This window comes from Octopus sinensis, linkage group LG14 (assembly GCF_006345805.1).
Source record: "Octopus sinensis linkage group LG14, ASM634580v1, whole genome shotgun sequence".
NCBI lineage: Eukaryota > Metazoa > Mollusca > Cephalopoda > Octopoda > Octopodidae > Octopus > Octopus sinensis.
The window spans coordinates 33,486,184-33,508,683 of record NC_043010.1 but is presented as its reverse complement, the minus strand read 5'-3'; the positions used below and the strand labels follow the sequence as shown (position 1 = coordinate 33,508,683).

The 22,500-nt window shown below is 35.1% G+C and overlaps 1 protein-coding gene and 1 long non-coding RNA gene across 17 annotated transcripts in view; one reads left to right on the top strand and one right to left on the bottom strand.

Annotated features, from left to right (window-relative positions):
* The window catches only part of LOC118765943, a 19,491-nt gene extending 1,584 nt beyond the window's left edge, over positions 1-17,907 (top strand). Inside the window, exons 2-3 of the long non-coding RNA XR_005001851.1 lie at positions 9,785-9,788; positions 17,762-17,907. This is a non-coding gene — a long non-coding RNA (uncharacterized LOC118765943). The remainder of the gene's footprint in view (positions 1-9,784; positions 9,789-17,761) is intronic.
* LOC115218961 (mothers against decapentaplegic homolog 4) overlaps positions 1-22,500 on the bottom strand; it is a 253,163-nt gene that overhangs the window by 218,177 nt on the left and 12,486 nt on the right. The gene's annotated exons all lie outside the window — the stretch shown is intronic.

Genomic DNA, 22,500 nt, shown 5'->3' with positions numbered 1-22,500 from the left:
TCCAGCATGGCTGCAGTCAGATGACTGAAACAAGTAAAAGAATAAAAGAATATATATATATAAATTAAATTAGAGATAAAACCACTATTAGGCAAATCAAACAATGAAAAACATAAACCAAAACATAAAAATAAATATAATTAATATAATATACAAAATATATAAAATATAAAATTTTAAATTAAAATATTTAAATCAAAAATTTTTAATTTATATTTAGAAATTTACTCCTTAGTATTATATATATATATATATATATATATATATTAATAAATGAAATAAAACATATGCATATATATAAACATATATGTACGTACCTACCTCTACATGTACATATACACGCATATATGAGTACAGGACACCAAAGGGACGTCGAACACAAAGAGAAACGAAAACATAGACACAAACCAAAGGAACTGGACATTTTTTTAAAAACAACAAAAAAATGGAGTACAGGACAATTAACACAAAGAAAAAACCCCTTCTTCAGTCGCTAAGGTTTCATCTACTCTACGTTTCAAAGGATAAAATATATATATATAATATGTCTTTTATCTTTTACTTGTTTTAGCCATTGGACTGTGGCCATGTTGGGGCACTGCTTTGAAGAGTTTTAGTGGAATGAATTGACCCCAGTACTTATTTTTTTTTACATTTTTTTTTTTAAACCTGGTATCTTATGCTCAACCACTAAATTACAGAGACATAAACACACCAACACTGCTCGTCAGGTGGTGCGAAGGACAAACACAAAGACACACACACATGTATGTATATCTATTTTCACCATGCTTGTTCCTAAAGTGAGCTCTCTGTGGTTTCCGAGGTCATTTGAATTCTATCTCTAGCAAAGCTGGTACTCTTCCACTATCATCATATTTTTTTTAACTTGCCTGCACGGTTCATGCTTTGAATAGCCACTAATATTATTAATTTTATTATTAATAACATACTTGTATATATATATATATATATATATAGGACAGGCTTCTTTCAGTTTCTTCTACCAAATCCATTTACAAAGAATTTGGTTGGCCTGAATCACATAGTTGGGAAACAAACTTTTTAGAATACAGCTATTCTAGCACCTATATATACATATATATGTATATATTCTTTTACTTGTTTCAGTCATTTGACTGTGGCCATGCTGGAACTCCACCGTTGGTCGAACAATGGGCCTATTCTTTGTAAGCCTAGTGCTTATTCTATCAGTCTCTTTTGCTGAACTGCTATGTTATAGGAATGTAAACACAGAAACATCAGTTATCAAGTGATGGTGGGGAGACAAACACAGACACACAAATACATATATATATAAACGATGGGCTTCATTCAGTTTCTGTCTACCAAAGCTACTTCCAAAGGGTTTGGACACTCTGAGGCTATAGCAGATGACACTTGCTATGGTTGGGAAGCAAGCTTCTTACCACACAACCACTCCTGCTCCTATATATATATATATATATATATATATATATCCTCTTTCTTCCCTTCTTTCCTGAGCGTCCAATAATACTTTATTTGTTCCACATCCTTGCGTTGTTGTCTATTTGTTTTCTTGTTTGGATTAACTTTATATATATATATATATATATATATATATAAACATACACATGTATGTATACAGGAGTGAGATAGTTTATGTTATTTTTGGACAAAATTGGAAGGGGAGGAGGTTATTTTCACTTCCTTTCTTTTGTTTGTTTAGTACAACCATATAACCCCATCACAAATTGTGTGTTTGTGTGTGTGTATGTGTGTTTGCACTTTTATATAAATCCTTACTATATCATCATCACCATCACCACTACCACCGTCATCATCACCATCAGGATATTTTAACATATGTTATTCCCTGGAAGAATGAGTTGGGTAAAGTCAGGTCAGAACTATAACCTAGCACAACTCCTTTTGATCCAGTGTCATCATTCCTGTCTGAGGGGCCCCAACACCTTACTTGATTAGATTCTGCAACTGAATAACCAATACTTATCAGCGATTGAGCTGCTGAGGGAGCAACTATGTGAACATTCAGTATGCTAGAAATAGCAGTTAAATGTCATTCAAATCACACTACAGTTTATTCTTTAACTTATTTCAGTCATTAGACTGTGGCCACGCTGGAGCACCACCTATAGTCGAATAAATCGATTCCAGGACTTATTCATTGTAAGCCTCATTCTTATTCTGTTAGTCTCTTTTGCCGAACTGCTAAGTTATGGGAATGTAAACACACAAACATCGGTTGTCAAACAATAGGGGGGAGGCAAACACAGACACACACAAACATATATATATATATATATATATAATATATATATATAATGATAGGCTTCTTTCAAATTCTGTCTACCAAATCCACTCACAAGGCTTTGGTTGGCCCAAGGCTATAGTAGAAGACGCTTGCCCAAGGTGCCATGCAGTAGGACTGAACCCAGAACCATGTGGTTGGGAAGCAAGCTTCTTACCACACAGCCATGCCTGCACCTATAGCCACTCCTGTTTTTTTTCATAAGCACAGTATTGCTGATATATATAAAATGACAGGATGGTCATGGCTGGAATACATTTCATAACAGGTTTGGGCATTCAGTCCTGGGTATAATATGAAGGGGGTTGGCTAAGTCAATTAAATTGACCTAACTGTTCAACTGGTACTTATTTTATCAACCCTGAAAGGATGAAAGGCAAAGTCAACCTCATGGAATTTGACTCAGAACATAAAAACTGATGAAATCCCACTAAGCATTTTGCTGCCATAGAAACAATTCTGCCAGTTCACTGACATAATTATACTCTTTACTTTCTTTTACCCTTTTACGTGTTTCAGTTATTTGACTGTGGCCATGCTGGAGTACCGCCTTTAGTTGAGCAAATCGATCCCAGGACTTATTCTTTGTAAGCCTAGTACTTATTCTATCGGTCGCTTTTGCTGAACTGCTAAGTTATAGGGACATAAACACACCAATATCAGTTGTCAAGCGATGTTGGGAGGACAAACACAGACACACAAACATATAAATACACATACACACACACACACACACACACACACACACACACACACATATACACATACATATATATGACGGACTTCTTTCAGTTTCGGTCTACCAAATCCACTCACAAGGCTTTGGTCAGCCCGAGGCTATAGTAGAAGACACTTGCCCAGGGTGCCACGCCATGAGACTGAACCCGGAACCAAACGGTTCATAAGCAAGCTACATGCCACACAGCCGGGGTCACATGACCTAGTTGTTGTAGTCACACTTGCAAGATCATGCTTTCAATTCCAAGACCAGGGTGGGAAGAGGCATTGTCTTCTTGAGCAAAACACTTCCATCACATGTTGCTCTGCTATCACTTCGACACCTGATGCATGGGTACACCGTGCACCTGTTCAGACAATGTTGATTTAACGGAGAGAGAGACAAATGTGTGGCACAAATATTTAATCACAATAAACAAATCATTTGGGTGGGTCATTTGGCAAAGGCTGAATTCTCGTACATCGTCTTCAACAGGAGAGTCCACCATATATATATATATATATATATATTCTTTTATTTTTCTTTTACTTGTTTCAATCATTTGACTGTTGTCATGCTGGAGCACTGCATCCTAGTTGAACAAATTAACCACCAGAACTCTTTTTTTTTTATTTTAAGTTTAGTACTTTACTATTGATTTCTATTGCTGAACTGCTAAGTTACAGGAACATAAACACACCAATACTGGTTGACAAGCGGTGATGGGGGGAGAGCAAACATAGAGACAAAGATACACACACACACATACATACATACACACACATATATACACACGATAGGCTTCTTCCAATTTCCGTCTATAAAATCCACCCACAAGGCTTTGGTTGGCTGAAGGCAACAGTAGAAGACACTTGCCTATGGTGTCATGCAGTGTGACTGAACCCAGAACCTTCTGTGCCTACATATTATATATGTATATATATATGTTATATGTTATATATGTATATATATATTATATATATATATATATATATATATTATATATATATATATATATATCTATATATATATAAACGGCAGTTTGTCTGTCTGCGTGTCTGTGTGTCTGTTAGGTTGTACCCTCACCCTGACCACGGCTTTCAACCGATTCTGATGAAACTTGACACACACATAGCCCAATGTCATAATTCAAAACTAACGCAGCAAAAATTTTGAAAAGTTCCCTCAGTTCTGAAAAAAATCGATAAATTCGACATGGGGTCGAGAATCAGAAACACAAACCACAGACTGTCTAGGGGACGCAACTCGATCTTTTTAACTCTCAAAAAAAATTACCATCATTTTTTTCCCATTTTTTGGCTATAACTCTCTAAAAGTGCTTTATAGTTATTTCCCTTACAAACCCGAGCAACGCCGGGCGATACTGCTAGTATATATATAAAGACAAAATTCTAGCATGTCACAAGGATTTCATCATAAAAGAAAAGCATCTAAGCCAGACAGCTCCCCATTTCTGTCACTTTGATGGCAAAATGACTCAAAATTATCAGAGCAGTATGAAGCACTGTGGCATTCATGCCTGCCTCTTTCTCCTCTCATTCTGTAATGAGTAGAGTGAAGTGGTGGAATTCCTTCTAATAAGGAATGGAAAAAAGGATTGTGTTGTTTAATTAACCAAGCCGTTTCTGATTGAGTAGATTTAAAATTGAAAACTTTCCTTGCTTGATCATTCTGTATTTTTGCATAACCAGGACAGACTATCATAATTCAATCTCTACATCATTTTGCTGAATGATAGTAGAGAGGGTGTGATTTCAGGGAGACTTGGCTGCTATTTTTAGCAAATCAAGTAAATGCATAGTAGAGAGGATGACTAGATGAAAGCAGGGCTGCAAGACCTGACCAGGGAGGAGATTGCCTACTACTACTACTACTAAAAAACCACCACCACCACCACCACCACTACTACTACTACTGCTGCTGCTACTGCAACCATCACCACAAATACCACAACTACCACCACAGTTATTACCAGCAACATCACCACCACCAATACTTATTACTACCACAACCATCACCACTATTACAACCACTACTACTACTACAACTACCCTCATCACTAGTCTTTACCAGCAATGTCACTACTACCACCACCACCACTACTACAAACGCAACTGTCACCACCACAACCACTACTACTACATCACATGGTAGGTCAAAGACATGTCAACAGGCATGGCGTCTAGTCATCTTATCGATCTAGCTAGCCAGCTATCTGTTCATGCATGCATGCAGCCATCCATCTATCTAGCTGTGCATTCATTCATTCATCCTTCCATCTAGCTGGATAGTTAAATGGATAGGCTGATAGTTATATATGCATACGTACATCAATCCATGTAGCTTTCTATTTTCTCTTTTCCTAAAATTTTTTTTTATCAATCCATCTATTTTTCTATGAATCATTTAATCTATCTATTTTTCTATGAATCATTTGATCTATCTATTTTTCTGTCAATCAATCAATCAATCAATCATTCAATCACTCTTGCAATCCACCACATTCTCCAACTACAAATCAGTCTATTTTTCTTTTTATACCCATTTGAGTTTTTGCCCCCCCTCCGCCACCTCACCCCCACCAGCAAGCTATCTGCATGTGTGGTGCTATGTGTGCATGTGTGTAAGAATGTGCATCATCTATGATGGATCAATCAAGAGTACAATTTCCAAAACTCCACGTAATAGAAGCAGGGTACATGCAGCATGTGGGTACCCATTTTTTCAGCTGATGTCTCTCGCATAAATGAAAGAATTTAAATTCATATTAAAATCAAATTTGTTATTTGCATTTGTTTATGCATGCATTGCATTCATGCAGGAAATGCTACCAATAAAGATATATATATATATAGAATTAAGAGACAGAATCTCCCTCAAAAATTCAATTAATAACGAAAGAGATTATCTATAATAAAATATAAATTTAAATATATTATTAATATTGTACTAATACACATACACACACACACACAGATAAATGCATAGGCATGTATGTGTGTATGCACTCACACACACACACATGCATGAAACTCTCGGGTCTTGATTCACTTTGCAATTTCTGATGATTATATATATATTATATATATATATATATATATATTATATATATATATATAGTATGTATATATTATACACACACAAAAATACAACAGTGTGTGTGTAGATACTCTACACATTATGTAGTGGCAGTCAAAAACGGCATTCATTGGAATGGAAGCATGTGTCAAAGAAGAGAGAAAGAGAGAGAGAAAACAGCACAGAGGGGGGTACTTCGATCTCAGCCTCCCACTCTATCACATAAATGTCGTTTGTCTTCAGCTTAACATGCTTCTCATATGTTTGGACTAAAATCTCAGCTATGCCTTAATATGGATTTTTAACGGTGGCACAAGACCTTAAATTTGGGTGGAGAGGAAGGAAGTGGGTGGGGCTACAGTTGATTAAATTAACCCTAGTACATGATGACACCCTATTTTATCGACCACAGAAGTATGAAAGCCAAGGCTACATTTAGGCAGAATTTGGGCTCGAATATGTAGAGGGCCACATTAAAAATAATTAAAAAGTTATTTTGCTTCACACTATTCATAAGTTGTGTTACCCATCCACCACTTGGAAATGGTTCATATATCCACCACAATAACCATCACCAACAATGACAACGACAACACCACCAAGAGCTTTACTACCACCATAAAAGACACGATGTGTTGCATGCATGAGACTGCAACAACAGCAAAACACGGTGGAGAAGCTGCTGCTTTTTCCACGATACAACAATAGATAGTGACAAGTGAAGCGGAATGGAGTAGGGATACAAAGTAGAGGCAGCGAGGGTGTGGTGGTTGGAGAGTGTCGGTGGAGATGGCAGTGGGTAGCATCATCATTCCATGTCACCATTTTTGTTCTTTCTCTCTCTCTCTCTCTCGCACAGCATATTATGCATGGGTGTATTTCTCACTCCTCTGTGTGTGTGTGTGAGCCCACACACACATACATACATACATACATATATACACACATATCTATATATATACACATACATATCTATACACATACACACATATATACATGCATGTACATATATATATACACACACAAGGCCTCTAGTAGTCAAATATATAAAGTTTTAATTGTTCACATCGTTACTAATTTGTTTCTAATATTTAAAATATTTTCATTGCTATTTGGTTGAGATTATCTTCTGATATATTTACACATACACACGTGTATGTGTGTGTGGGGTCTTCACTTTGCATTTGTTTTTTACTGCTTGACAACCAGTGTTAGTTTGTTTGCATCCCTATAAATTAGCAGTTTGATAAAAGAGACTGCTAGAATAAGTACCAAACTTTTTAAAAAAAACCATAAGTACTATTATTGGTTTGCTCAACTGTCGGTGGAGATGGCAGTGGGTAGCATCATCATTCCAATGAGTGAAACAATATAATAAACACATTCACATATATTTTGTTTTCCTTTTTATATGTGTGTATATATATATATATATAGATATATATATATATATATATATAGAGAGAGAGAGAGAGAGAGAGAGAGAGAGAGAGAGAGAGAAAGAGAGAGAGATACATACATATCTATATATACATGCACATATGTATATATCTTTATCTTTTACTTCTTTCAGTTACTGGACTGAATTTAGTCAAACAAATCAACCCCCGGACATACGTTTTCAAACCTGGGTATTTATTTTATAAAGCTTTTGTCAATCTGGGGCTATAATGGAAGACACCTACCCACACAACATGACTGAATGCAGAATCATGTGGCTGAGAAACAAACATCTTGTCACACAGCCATGCCAGAGCTTATAGGCACATACATACATACATACAGAAATGTACATATATATATATATATAATATATATATATATATTTCTATATATATATATTTCTATATATATATATATTTCTATATATATATATATATATATATATATATATAGAAATAGAAATAGATATACACATATGTAACTACATGTGGATTGTTGGCGATTTTTTCCCTCCATCTTCCTTTTCTCTGGACGTTAATCTGTCTCCTGTTTCTGACGAAGAGCCTTGCTCAAAATGTAAAACACCATTTTTTTTTCTTTCCCTGAGAGTCTGTTAATACTTTGTATGTATCACATCCTCGCATTGTTGTTTTCTTTCTTGTATTTTTCTTTGGGGGGGGGGGGGGTACACACATATATATATACACAAACACATACATATATATATATGCACACATACACATATACATATATATGTATATACACACACATATATATATATATATATATATGTGTATACATATATATATATGTTTACACATATATATATATGTATACACACATATATATATATATACATATATATAAATATGTATACATATATATATAATATATATATATATATATAATATATTATATATATATATATATTAAATTAGAGATAAAACCACTATTAGGCAAATCAAACAATGAAAAACTTAAGCCAATACATAAAATTAATTAATTTATATTATTTTAAATATATATCAAAAGTATTAAAAGTTTAATAAAAGATAATGAGTAAAACACTACGATCGTTTCATGGCTGTCCAATTATATATATATATATATATATATATATATATGTACATAGGCACAGGAGTGGCTGTGTGCTAAGTAGCTTGCTTACCAACCACATAGTTTCAGGTTCAGTCTCACTGCGTGGCACCTTGGGCTAACCAAAGCCTTGTGAATGAACATCATCATCATACAAGCAATGTTATTTGCTTTCACTCTTTCATGGTAAAATATCATCTTGCCAGGAAACATGTAAGGGTTAGCAACAGGAAGAGCATCGAACCATAGAAAATCTGCTCAACAAATTCTGTCTGATCCATGCAAGCATGGAATAGTAGACGTTGATGATGATAATGATATATATATATATATATATACATATATATACACATACACATGAGTAAGCACATAAATAGAAAACGAGGTGGAGAAAAATAGTACTTGAATACCAAAAGGTAGAGTTATTACTCTACCTTTTTAATTAAAGAAGCAAAAACATCAACATTGATGTTTTTGCAGCTTGCTTACCAACCACATGGTTCTGGCTTCATTCCCACTGCATGGCACCTTGGGCAAGCATCTTCTACTATAGCCTCGGGCTGACCAAAGCCTTGTGAGTGGATTTGGTAGACGGAAACTGAAAGAAGCCTGTCGTGTGTGTGTGTGTATTTGTGTGTCTGTGTTTGTCTCCGCCAACATCACTTGACAACCGATGCTGGTGCATTTACGTATCCATATCTTAGCGGTTTGATAAAAGTGACTGATAGAATAAGTACTAGACTTACAAAGAATAAGTTCTGGGGTTGATTTGCTCAACTAAAGGCAGTGCTCCAGCATGGCTGCCAATGATTGAAAAGAATAAAAGCATATATATATACATATAATTAATATTAAAATTATAATTAAGGGTATCTAAGAGATACTACCATGCTAGAAATAACACCCAAAACTTGACTCTAAAACCACGTTAAATGTTCATACAGCACCAGGAGAGAAGACAAAGAGACAAAATAAAGTAGCAAAATAATTCATTTTAGAGTCAAGTTTTGGCTGCTATTTCTAGCATGGTGGTATCTCTTAGATACCCTTAATTATAATCTTAATATTAATTATTACCTTTGAGGTTTTTATTACCATGCTGGCCATATGATAAGATTGGTATTTTAAATAACGATCTTATCCTTATTTATATAAATATATATATATACAGAGAGAGAGTAAATACAGAAAAATAACATAGTGATGACGTTCATAGTAAAAGTGTTCAATAAGAAAAACTGTTGATAGATTTGTTATAGATTTGGATTAAAACTTTAGCAATGCTTAACTCTTTTACAGCAGAAATCAGATATATCCACTCAAAATCTCATTAGCATTTAAACAGGCCAGATCTGGCTTTTCACACTGACCCTACAATGTCAACCTAAAAAGATTTTTTTTAATGTCGAAGCTATGAGATAATGCATGATTAATTCAAAACAAAATAAATAAATAAATAAATAAACATTAATTTGAAAGAGTATTCTGAATGCTAAAATGTTAACCGAAGAAAGGAGTTTTATATACCAGTCTATCTTTTGTTGTTGAAGAATGTCATTTTTGAAACTAATATTTTTGAGATATCTCAAGTTTATTGAGGCTGTGACTTGGAAAAAATATCAATTTTCTAGTTTTTGGCAGATATGATGTTAAACATCATTACTGGAATAATCATGAAATTTAATTACACTGTGAAAGAGTTAATAATCACATTTGTAATGCTACAGGTTTGGAGAATGAGCACTGTCCTGATACTCCACTAATTCCATTAGCACGGCACCTAGAATGCTTGATAGGAATATTAAATCAATCCTCATTACAAGTGTCCGTTTTATTGACTTCAGAGAGATAAAAGAAGGCAGTCAACTTCAGTACAATTTGAACTCAGAATTTAGATTAAAACATAAAAGTCACATAAATAAAATATAATAAAACTGATATATAAACATGATATAAATTTCTGAAAGACTACAAGGGGAAGAGGAAACATTATGAATAAGAGATAAAATAATAATAAAGTTGGATTGACAGGTTATATTGTAATATAAAATATTGTGTTTATATGTGTATAAGAGTACGGATGAACAAGAGTTTACTGAAACAGAATGAAATTATATATAATTTTATGTCTATTTTTAAATACTAGCATGGGTTAGGTGAATATATATTACTAAGGCACACAGTTGTTTACAACAGTATGCCCTTCCTCTTGCTAACTCTTTACCTCTCGTTTTTCAAGTGATTTTTTTTATATTCCACATTTCTTCAAAAGCAAAGAGTGAGTGGATGGTCTATTGATAAAAAATTGTCAATATTTGTAGCAAAGTACACATGTGTGTGTAGGGGGCTAAAGTAGAAGACAGTTACCCAAGGTGCCACAGCTATATAAACTAAATATGAATGCTTGTTGTGGCATGTAACAAGTGCCCAGCACACTCTGTTAAGTGCTTGGTGTTAGGAAGTGCATCCAGTTGTATGAACCATGCCACAACAGACAACTGGAGTTTGGACAGCTCCAGATCAAACCAGCCAACCCATACCAGCATGAAAAGCAGATGTTAACCAATGATGATGAATATGTAGCAAAAGATAAGAGAAAGTTAAGTTGTATCACACTGAACAAATACACACACACATATATATATTAGAAACATATGATACATGTTCACTCTGTATCAGTTTCTTATGGTAGATATACATGTGTATTGGGATCAAATCCAAAGCTAGGTAGCTGCAAAGAAAACTTCTTAAGTACACATGTTTGGAGCACTCTCAAAAAGGCTTGTGGGCATATGAAAATATCCTTATTTCTTAAATGAAAATATCCTAATTTCTTAAATGAAAATATCCTAATTTCTTAAACGAAAATATCCTAATTTCCTATCCCCAAATCCACTGCAGGGATCTCTCATACAGAACTGCCCTCTTTTTTTGTTTTAATCAATATCAATACCTTTTACCTTTTTCATTTAACCTTTTCGATACCAACCTGCCTGAAACGACCTCTGGCTCTGTAGTACAAATGTCTTGTTTTCAGAAGTTCTGAATTAAAATCTTCCACCAAACCTTAGTCCACAATTTATGTTCCTAACACTAGCTTTATGATAACTAAGTTATTTTACTAAATTCTTTGTTATATTTAAAATTAATTGAAAGAAACAGAGCATCTCAAAATAAATACGGTAATGAAAGGGTTAATCATCTCAGTCACTGGACCGTAACCATGCTGAGCCACAACTTTGCAGATATTAATCAAATAAATTGACTACAGTACTTTTTCTATCAGTCTGTTTTGCAGAACTGCAAATTTAATGGGGAATTAACCATTTAGCATTTAAACCAGCTATATCCAGTCTAAACATTCTACCAGGTTTATGTTCAAACCAACCAGATCCAGCCTCTGACACCTACCTTACAATGTCACATCATCAAAATTTCAAAGCTATGAGATAACGCATGATTAATTTTTAAATAATATTAATAAATATTACATTTAACAATGTAATCTGAATAGTAAAGGGTTAAAACAACCAATGCCAATTGGTGTATAGTAGAAAACATTTGCCCAAGATGCTGGACATCAGATAATGTAGTCTTAGATCAGTTAATGCGTGGACAAAAAAATAATAATAATAATAAAGGACAAGATGACCATAGCTGGATTGATCCATCAAGACTGACCTAGGATTAAACAACAGTAACACTGCTAATATCTCAAAAACTATAGGACTGAGCTGCTGTTCACAAACATCACGGATCTTATGTGTAAACAAGGCCATTCAACAGATTGACATCAAAGATTTGCTCACCAACAACCTACAACCTCTCTCTCTCTCCTGCAACCAACAGCTACTGCAATGGTTCAAGCTCTCCTAAATGATATAACTCTTTGATTTAGGCCCAGCTGTCTCACTTCTCCAGTTTTTAATACATCATCTCATCTTTCTTCTTTAAGATTACTGCAATCCTCTTAGTATTTTAAGGACTCCTAAAAAATTTTTGCTTCAGATGTATATATTGCAAGAAACACTAACATTTTACATAGTTCACTTTACATAAATTAATGTGTGTAAAACAAAATGAGAATTTTGAAAGAAGCTTCTATAAAAATAGTTTTTAAACATCAACTAGTAATGATGGTTCACCAGAATAAAATAATAATCAAGGGGATCCATAGATAAAAACAATGGTTGAGAACCCCTGGTTTAGACCCTGGACTACTTTGTACTGAAGAAATCCAACAACATTGAAATAGCTATGTGTGAATGTTAAAGACTGTGGTTAAAAGAAAAATTTACAAGGAAGAAAATGCATAAAGTTATCTTTATTCTTTTCATTTAAATAAAAAAAAACAAAAAATCTAAGTAGATGCTGGCAAAATGATTCTCACCCTTGCTATCTAAGCAAACAACTAACCAATTGTATTTAAAGTAAAATTATCATTATCAGATGTTATAGGGCCAAAGTGTTTCCTCAAAAGAGAACCACTGATGAATGGCAATTACCAAGGCATCAAATGGTTGGACCAGTTTATGAAAGCTACAGAAAGAGATATATCACAACCGATTAGGAATAAAATTAGCCTAGATGAGATGAAGTTCAGCTTTGTATCAGGAAGGGGTAAAACTGATACTAATATTCTTAGTGAGAAAACTGCAGGAAAAGTAGTTAGCTATATTTAGCATTCACCAACTTGAAGAAGGTCTTGTTCTGTAGCTTGATGGTCACTAAAGAACTAGAGGTGGACGGATGGCTTACAAGGCAAGAATAAAGCTCAGTCAGTAAGATGAAAGTCAACAATGAGTTCAGAGATGAATTTAGTGCACAAGCAGGAATTCATCAGAGCTTCGTTCTCAGATCCCCACTTGTTTATGATAGAAGAATTCAGACAAGCTGTCCGAGAGAACTTCTGTATGTAGACGACCCAGTTCTTACAGCCAGTTCAGTGCTTCTTATAGAAATGAAAAGATCCAAAAATCTAGACATGGAAGCAAAATCAAAACACCTCAAAGTAAAGATAGGAAAGACTAAAGTTGTAGTATGCTGGTAAGAAGACACAACAGTGCTACGCCATCTGGGAAATGGCCATGCTTGGGATGTAGAAATTCTATACAGTGTACCCAGGGTAAACCATGAAAGGTACAATAGGTTTAGTAGGAGCATAGGCAAACTGACAGAGGATATTGATTTCATTTGTAACAGGTGCACGGGAGTAATTAAGATTAAGAATATATTTGAAATACATGCTTTCAAATGCTCAGAAAACTCATTAAAAGTAGTTGATATCTTTTGTTATGTAAATAAGCTAATTAGCAGTGATGATGGGTGTAGTTGCTGGCAACAAAGGATTTAATTCTCAGAGCAAAGAGCAAATTGCATGATGCTTGTGTACAAAATTTGATGCCATGTGATAGTGAAACATGGGCTTTTCGATGCAGAAGATTTATGAAGACTAGACAGAAATGAAGTTAGCATGCTTTGCTGGATGTGCACTGTTGTATTTGAATGAGAGAGTACGAAATGAGATGAAGAAAAGCTAGATATAAGATATAAGAGAAAACAGATGTAGTGTGAATGAAAGACTGCTTGTATGGTCATGTGATACAACTGTGTAATGTGTCTGTGTGTATTTTTTTATCTTTTACTTGTTTCAGTCATTTGACTGCGGCTACGCAGGAACATTGCCTTGAAGGGTTTTTTAGTCAAACAAATTGACTTCAGGACAAATTTTTTTTAAAGCCTGTTATTAATTCTATCGGCCTCTGTGGATAACCTTCTAAGTTACAGGGACATGAGTAAAGCAAGATGAGGTGCTGTGCAATGGGACTGAACTTGAAACAACACAATTGCAAAGTGAGCTCCTTAATTACAACAATTATGCCTATATACATATATATGTATATACACACACATACACATCTACTAATACAATTAGCAGTATGTCTACCAACCTGTTTACCCCTCCCACTGACATGCATATCAAGAGCTCAGTACTTATTCCATCAATCTCTTTTACCAAACTGCTAAGTTACAGAATCATGAACAAAGCAAAACCAGTTGTCAAGCAGGGAAGTTGGGGGAGAGATGACAAATACAGACACACACACAATTTCTGTCTAACAAATTCACTCACAAGGAATTACTTGGCCTGGGGCTATAATAGCAGACACTTGCCCGAGTAGAAGTACTGTGCAGTGGGACTGAACCTGAAACCATATGATTACAATCATGCCTACATACATACAGACATACATACATATATATAGTCAATAATAATAAGGGTAAAATTAATTAATTAATTAGTAATTAATAATTTTACCAAGCAATGTTAAGTATGTAAAAGGACCTATATAGATATATATAGTATGTAAAAGGACCTATATATATATATATAGATAGATAGATAGATATATATGCACAGCCGTCCAACCCATGCTAGCATGGAAAACGGACGTTAAACGACGACGATGATGATGCACACATGTACACACACACATCTACTATTACAACTAGCAGTATGTCTTTATCAACTTGTTTACCCCTCCCACTGACATGCATATCAAAGCAATTAGCAGCTAGAGTGGTACTTTCATTATGTAGTTAGTGCTAACATTACAGGTCACTTAGTTTGCTGAACACTGTGTAGAAATGTTTCTATCCATGTTCAACAAATTAAACCCTCCATCTATAAACTGTGTGTGTGCATGCATGTATGTGTGTGTGTGTGTGTCGTTTCCTTTCTTTTAGTTTTCTTTTATTTGTTTCAGTCATGTGACTGCAGCCATGCTGGAGCACCGCCTTTAGTCGAACAAATCGACCCCAGGACTTATACTTTGTAAGCCTGGTACTTATTCTATTGGTCTCTTTTGCCGAACTGCTAAGTTACTGGGATATAAACACACCAGCATCGGTTGTCAAGCGATGGTACACACACACACACACACATGCAGATATATATGTATATACGATAGGCTTCTTTCAGTTTCTGTCTGCCAAATCTACTCACAAGGCTTTCGTCGGCCCAAGGCTATAGTGGAAGACACTTGCCACTCAATGGGACTGAACCCGGAACCATGTGATTGGTAAGCAAGCTACTTACCATGCAGCCACTCTGTGCCTATTGTGTTTGCTGAATCAATACCAGTTGTCAAGCACTGGGGAGGAGGGGGCAAACACAAACATAGACATAATATAACGGGGCTTCTTTCAGTTTCCATCCACTAAATCCACTCACTAGGCTTTGGTTGGACCTGAGCTGTAGTACAAAACACTTGCCCAGTGAGACCAAGCAAGTTTCTTATCACATAACCATGCCTGCACACACACACATATATACTAGATTACCCGTGACCCGTTGGGTCACTGGGAAACTCTGAGTTTCTCAGAGACGGAGTTTTGTTTTGTGAGTTTATTTTTTGTTTTCCAGGTTATTTCATGTGCCTTCAACAAATGTGACATTGAAATCATGCATAAACAGCTCCTTTCCCCAGAAAAGGAGAGATTTAGCTGCTATTTGTTGCATACCCTGCTACCACATAACAGGTATTTTGGGTCCTTTATTACAAATAGCTGTTATGTGTAGTAGGGCGTGCTAGAAATAGCAGCCAAATCTTTGGAGGTGAGATACGTTGAATGCACTCGAAAAAAACTATTTCACATTGGGGTTACGAACAGGTCTTTTACGAAATATTTACCATATTTTTAAAGTCATATTCACCTTAGAATATTTTTTAAATATGTCAAAAAAAATGTTTGCAATGGTATTCACTTGAAAATAATTTAAGAGAAACATCAAAATATTGTATGTTTAATGAAAGCTAAAATATAAATAGTTACTGAATTTACATTATTGAAATCACATAAAAATATTTCTAAATGATTAAATTATTGCGTTTAACAAAAGCGGAAACAGATATTGACTTAGAAACAAAAATTGTATTTTCTCGTTTATCAACTCACTGTGTCGAAAGATAAGAGTGTCTTCATTTCAGGATAAAGATTATTTTTGGAACATTATACACCGTTTTGGGTATTTATACCCCCAAAATCTTTAATATCTGGAAAACCACTTTACAGATTTATGTGAAAGTTGTTTCATTCAATTCATATTAACATTTCAGGGTATACTTAATTCAAAGTATTTCCCCATTATGCACCAGTTTGGCTGAGTAACGTTGCAAGCAAGCAAGATTCAATCTGACTTTCAAGCTGAACTATGTGTGCCTTGACAATTGAACAGGATTACCATTGTATTGGGCCGTTTTTAGAAGGATGAATATTCTCTTCTTTTGATAATGGTATTTTTGTAAACTATATAACTATGAATGTGTGTGTGTGTATATATGTGTATACACACACACACATATATATACATAAAAGTTTTGCATGTATTCTTTTATTTGTTTCAGTCATTTGACTGTGGCCATGCTGGAGCACTCTCTTTAGTCAAACATATCGATCCCAGGACTTATTCCTTATAAGCCTAGTACTTATTCTATCAGTTGCTTTTGCCAATAAATTACAGGGATGTAAACACACCAACACTGGTTGTTGAGCAACGGTGGTGGTGGTGGTGGTGGTTGTGAAGTGATGGCGGTGGGGGCAAGCAGACACACACAAATATATAAACATATATATATACATTGGGCTTCTTTCAGTTTCCATCTACCAAATCTACCAAATCTACCAAATCTACTCACAAGGCTTTGGTGCCATACAGTGGAACTGAACCTGGAATCATGTGGTTGGGAAGCAAGCTTCTTACCACATAGCCACATTCATTATTTTTCTTAAATCACAAAGAGGAACATGTATTTTCTTCGGTTAATCCTTTTCTATTGTCTACAAGTAATTAACTATAAAATTTGATATCTCACCTGTGGATTTATGGATTTTCCACAATTATCCTAGTGTGTGCATGTATGTGTGTGTGTTTGTATTTATATATGTATGGAGACACATGGCTTAGTGGTTAGAGTATTTGTCTCACAATTGTAAGGTTGTGAGTTTGATCCCAGGTGGTGCATTGTGTCTATGAATAAGACACCTTATTTCACATTGCTCCAGTCCATGCAGTTGACAAAAATGAATAGTACTTGTAGTTCGAAAGGGCCAGTTTTGTCAATTCTGTGTTATACTGAATCTCCCTAAGAATTAAATTAAGGCACACATGTCTGTTAAGTTCTCAGCCACTTGCACATTACTTTCATGAGTAGGCTGTTCTGCTGATCAGATCAACTAGAACAGGGGTCACCAAACTTTTTCAACCATCAACCCCCTTTAACCACTTCTCCTTCCACATCGACCACCCTCCTCTACTGTACCATATCTTAAATGCATACTGGGTACTGATTCTAGCAATTAAAATGTTAGCTAAAATATACATGTATGGCAAATTAAGAAATTTTATTGAAGATGACACACTTTTTAAATTTGAAACTACATGTACGAGTATACAGTATTAAACTTTCAATTTTTGTGAAATTATTTTCACAGTTAAAAAACGTAAAAAATGCATCATATTGCTAGAATATCTTATATTGAAATTGACAACATCAATGTGAAGGATGAGCATGGCGCTGACCAAGTATTTCAAGCAGTTCATCCGGGTGAGAGGGCCTTTCGCACACTGACCTCCATTCGACTCTTTGGATATCAGCGATCCCCTGTAATTCCTTGCCAACCCCTAGAGGAACCCTCGGACCCCCTTTGGCAAATCCTGAACTAGAACATTTACCATAGTAAGCAATAGTGTGCCAGGACATACCGTAATTTAACATGTATAAAGAACCCCCTAATTTTGGAAAAAAAAGGTTTTGTAAGGTATTATAATACTATCCATGTAAGGAATTATAATACAATCCATATTTTAACCTAATTTTTGACAAAAAAGGGTTCCTTATACACATTAAAATACAATATATATATAGGGAACAGTTTTTCTGTTAAGCATGTATTTATTGAGAACAAGATTAAGTTACGTTTTTATTTCATACGAGTCCTTTAAAGTTCAACTGGAACAATAGAATCTTTAAATTCATCGTGATCAATATTTGTAGAATTTCACATCTTCATGATAAAGATATAAATTTTGTGGGCATGTGTAACTGCTTTTGGTTTCAGTAGACCTTATTACCAAAAACTTATATGCATGTTTATATATTCTTACCAGTATCTGAAATTTAATCGTAAGATTTATATATCATTAGTCACACTGTTCATAAGATTTATACATCATTAATCACACTGTGTGTTTTATAGGATTGTGCTGAGTTGTGAGTAATGGTTCCATCAGTAATAGTCATTTTTATGTGTGAAGAATTCTATATAGTATGGATGTGCTATCCACAACTGCCTTATTTAGTTTTGTTCCATGTTTCATAGCAAGTTACAATCACTTCAAGTTATAGATATGTGGTGAGCCTAAGAGATAGTGTTTATACATGCATGGCCAATATAACAACAGTAGTGTGGTTTACAACTTTACAATTACATTTATAAATATCATTGGTCTCAATATAGGCACAGGCATAGCTGTGTGGTTAAGAAGTTTACTTTGCAACCATGTAGTTTTGGGTTCAGTCCTACCACATGACACTTTGGACAAGTGTCTTCTTCTGTAGCCATAGACTGGCTGATGCTTTGTGAGTGACTTTGGCAGTTAGAAACTGTATGGAAAGCTGAATTAGATTGTGGATAAAATATCTTTTCTGATAAAAAAAAAAGAAAAAAGAAAAAAAAAAGGCGGTGAGCTGGCAGAAATGTTAGCACGCCGGTCGAAATGCTTAGTGGTATTTCGTCTGCCACTATGTTCTGAGTTCAAATTCCGCCGAGGTCTACTTTGCTTTTCATCCTTTCGGGATTGATAAATTAAGTACCAGTTACGCACTGAGGTCGATGTAGGTGATTTAATCCCTTTGTCTGTCCTTGTTTGTCCCCTCTTTGTTTAGCCCTTTGTGGGCAATAAAGAAATTAGAAACTGTATGGAAAGCTGTCGTAGATATGCATACATAAGTATGTGTATTTATGTTTGTCCCCACAACCACTTGACAAGTAGTGTTGGTTTGATTACATTCTTGTAGCTTAGCTGTTTCATAAAAGAGACTGTTGGAGTAAGAACAAGGTTTGATCTGTCCATCTAACTAAACATGAATACATATATTTATTCATTCAATATATGTTCTTCAGTGCTAGCATGGGTTGGATGGTGACTTATTGAAGGCTTATTTATACTGGTTTGGGCCAAAGAGAATTTGTTGAGGCAGACTTGCTATGCCCGCATACCTATCCTGTCATCAACCCTCACCTGTTTCCAAGCAAGGTGAATATTTCCCCCATTGTTAGACATATATTTCATGGCAGACTGGAAACATACAACACTGCTTGTATGACAGTGATGCTCATTTACAACATCACGATTCAAAGACAAGGATACACACAGATACACATGGGTGTGTGGTAAGAAGTTTCCTTCCTAACACATGATTCAGGGTTCAGTCCCACTACGTAACAGGTGTCTTGTATTATAGCCTCAGGCTGACCAAAGCTTTGTCAGTGGATTTGGTAGACAGAAACTGAAAGAAGCTCATTGCATGTATATATGTGTGCGTATGTATATATGTGTATGTGTGTGTGAGTGCACATATACGTCTTTGTGTCCATGCTCCCTGCCCCCACTCACTGCTTGACAACCAATGTTAGTGTGTTTATGTCCCTGTAACTCAATGGTTCGGCAATAGAGAATGATAGAATATGCACTAGGCTTAAAAAATAAGTCCCTCAAGGTGGTGCTCCAGCATGGTCACAGTCAAATGACTGAAACAAGTAAAAGAATGAAAGAATACATATGTATATATAAACAACAGTCTGCCAGGTTCTATCTACCAATTCCACTCACAAGATATTGGTCAATTCAGGACGACAGAAGATGACACTTGCTCCATGGTGTTGCATTGTGGGACTGATCCTGATACCATGTGGTCATAAAGCAAACATTGCTACAGTTGTTTCATTAAGAGTTTTTAATTTGATGTGAGCATAATACAATTAGTTACACTGCACAATATAAAACAAAACTCTCAAACTCATCAGGCATTCAGGTAAACATGTGAACAAACACTTGCTGAGTAATAGCGATCCTTTGTTAGTTTTGAGTATTCCAGCTGTTGAATCAACTGAACTGCTCTGTGCATTATCATGTAAACAGTAGAATATTTGTCAGACACACGTACATTTCTTAACCCTTTTGTTACTATACTGTTGAGATGGTCTGTGTTTCTTTCAATTAATCTCTCTATATATAAAGCTGAAGTTGTCTGTATAAAGCAGGTTTGGTAGCCTTCAACTAGCCTTCAACTAACACTATCTCCTCCGAGACCCTGCGGCACAAGTTGACCAAAATTGAGAGTATGATAGAAGAAGGCTTGCTCTTCCTTCCGTAGAAGAAAAAATTCAAATCGGACCATGTTAACACCAAAAATTATTTACATCAAAAATTGCTTTTTTCTATGAAAATCCCTATTTTTTATGATTTTTTTTACTGCTGTGTCGCCATTTTTTGGTGTATTTCAACCAGAAAAATGTTCACTTAAAGAGGATAACAAGCTACATAATGCAAAATTTTTACTTTTCAAAAATTCCAATTCTAAAGGGTCGAAACAAACCCGAGCAATGCCAGGCGATACTGCTAGTTTCAAATATAACAAAGAATTTAGTAAAATAACTTACTTATCATAAAGCTAGTGTTAGGAACATAAACTGTGACTAAGGCTTGGTGGAAGATTTTAATTCAGAACATCTGAAAACAAGACATCTGTACTACAGAGCCAGAGGTGGTTTCAGGCAGGTTGGTATCAAAAGGGTTAATATAATAACTCCAACAGAACCATTGCATGATAAAACTGGTTTCTTGAAATACATTTACAGCCCACCAAATTGACTCTCATGCAGTTTCGGTGGATTCAATCTTGCTAACAAGTCTTGGAATCTTAGGTCCATTCAACAACACAAAGAAAAATACCCAAGGTGTCACAGTGAAATTGAAAACAAAGCTAACTTCTTACCCACAGAAATTTAGTGTCTGTTCACAGGTTATTACTTCACATTTGTATCAATATTTGTTTTCATTTTACTTTGTTTCCATTACAGATCATTAATTAACATATATATCAGTGGAGCATTTGGTTATATAACTAATTGTTGAAGTGAAGGATTCTGGCTTAGTGGTTAGGGTGTTGGACTCAAGATCGTAAGAGATTGCGGTTTCAATTCCTGGACTGGGCGATGTATTGTGTTCTTGAGCAAAACATTTCATTTCATGTTGCTCCAGTCCACTCAGGTGACAAAAATGAGTTATCCAGCAATGGACTGGCTTCCTATCCAGGGACTGGATATATATATATATATGCCACAGAAACCAGTAAACTAGCCCTATGAATCTATATGACTCAGGGAAGGATCTACAAATTGTTTAGTCAAGCATACATAAATACATATATGTAAACAAACTTCTATTTTGTTTTTAGAAGTGTTGAATGTGTATTGTATTATACAGACAAGAAGGTAATATTTTGAATGGAAAAAAAAAAGTTTACAAGGGGGGACACACCCAATCTTTCTGCTGTTTTCACAGCTACATTGCGTTTGAAATATTATTTTCCTGTCTTTTACATGTTTCAGTCCGGTGACTGTGGCCATGCTGGAGCACCACCATTATGTGTATGTTTATATGCGTGTATCACCATCATTATCATCATCGTTTAATGTCCGCTTTCCATGCTAGCATGGGTTGGACGATTTTGACTGAGGGCTGGCGAACCAGGTGGCTGCACCA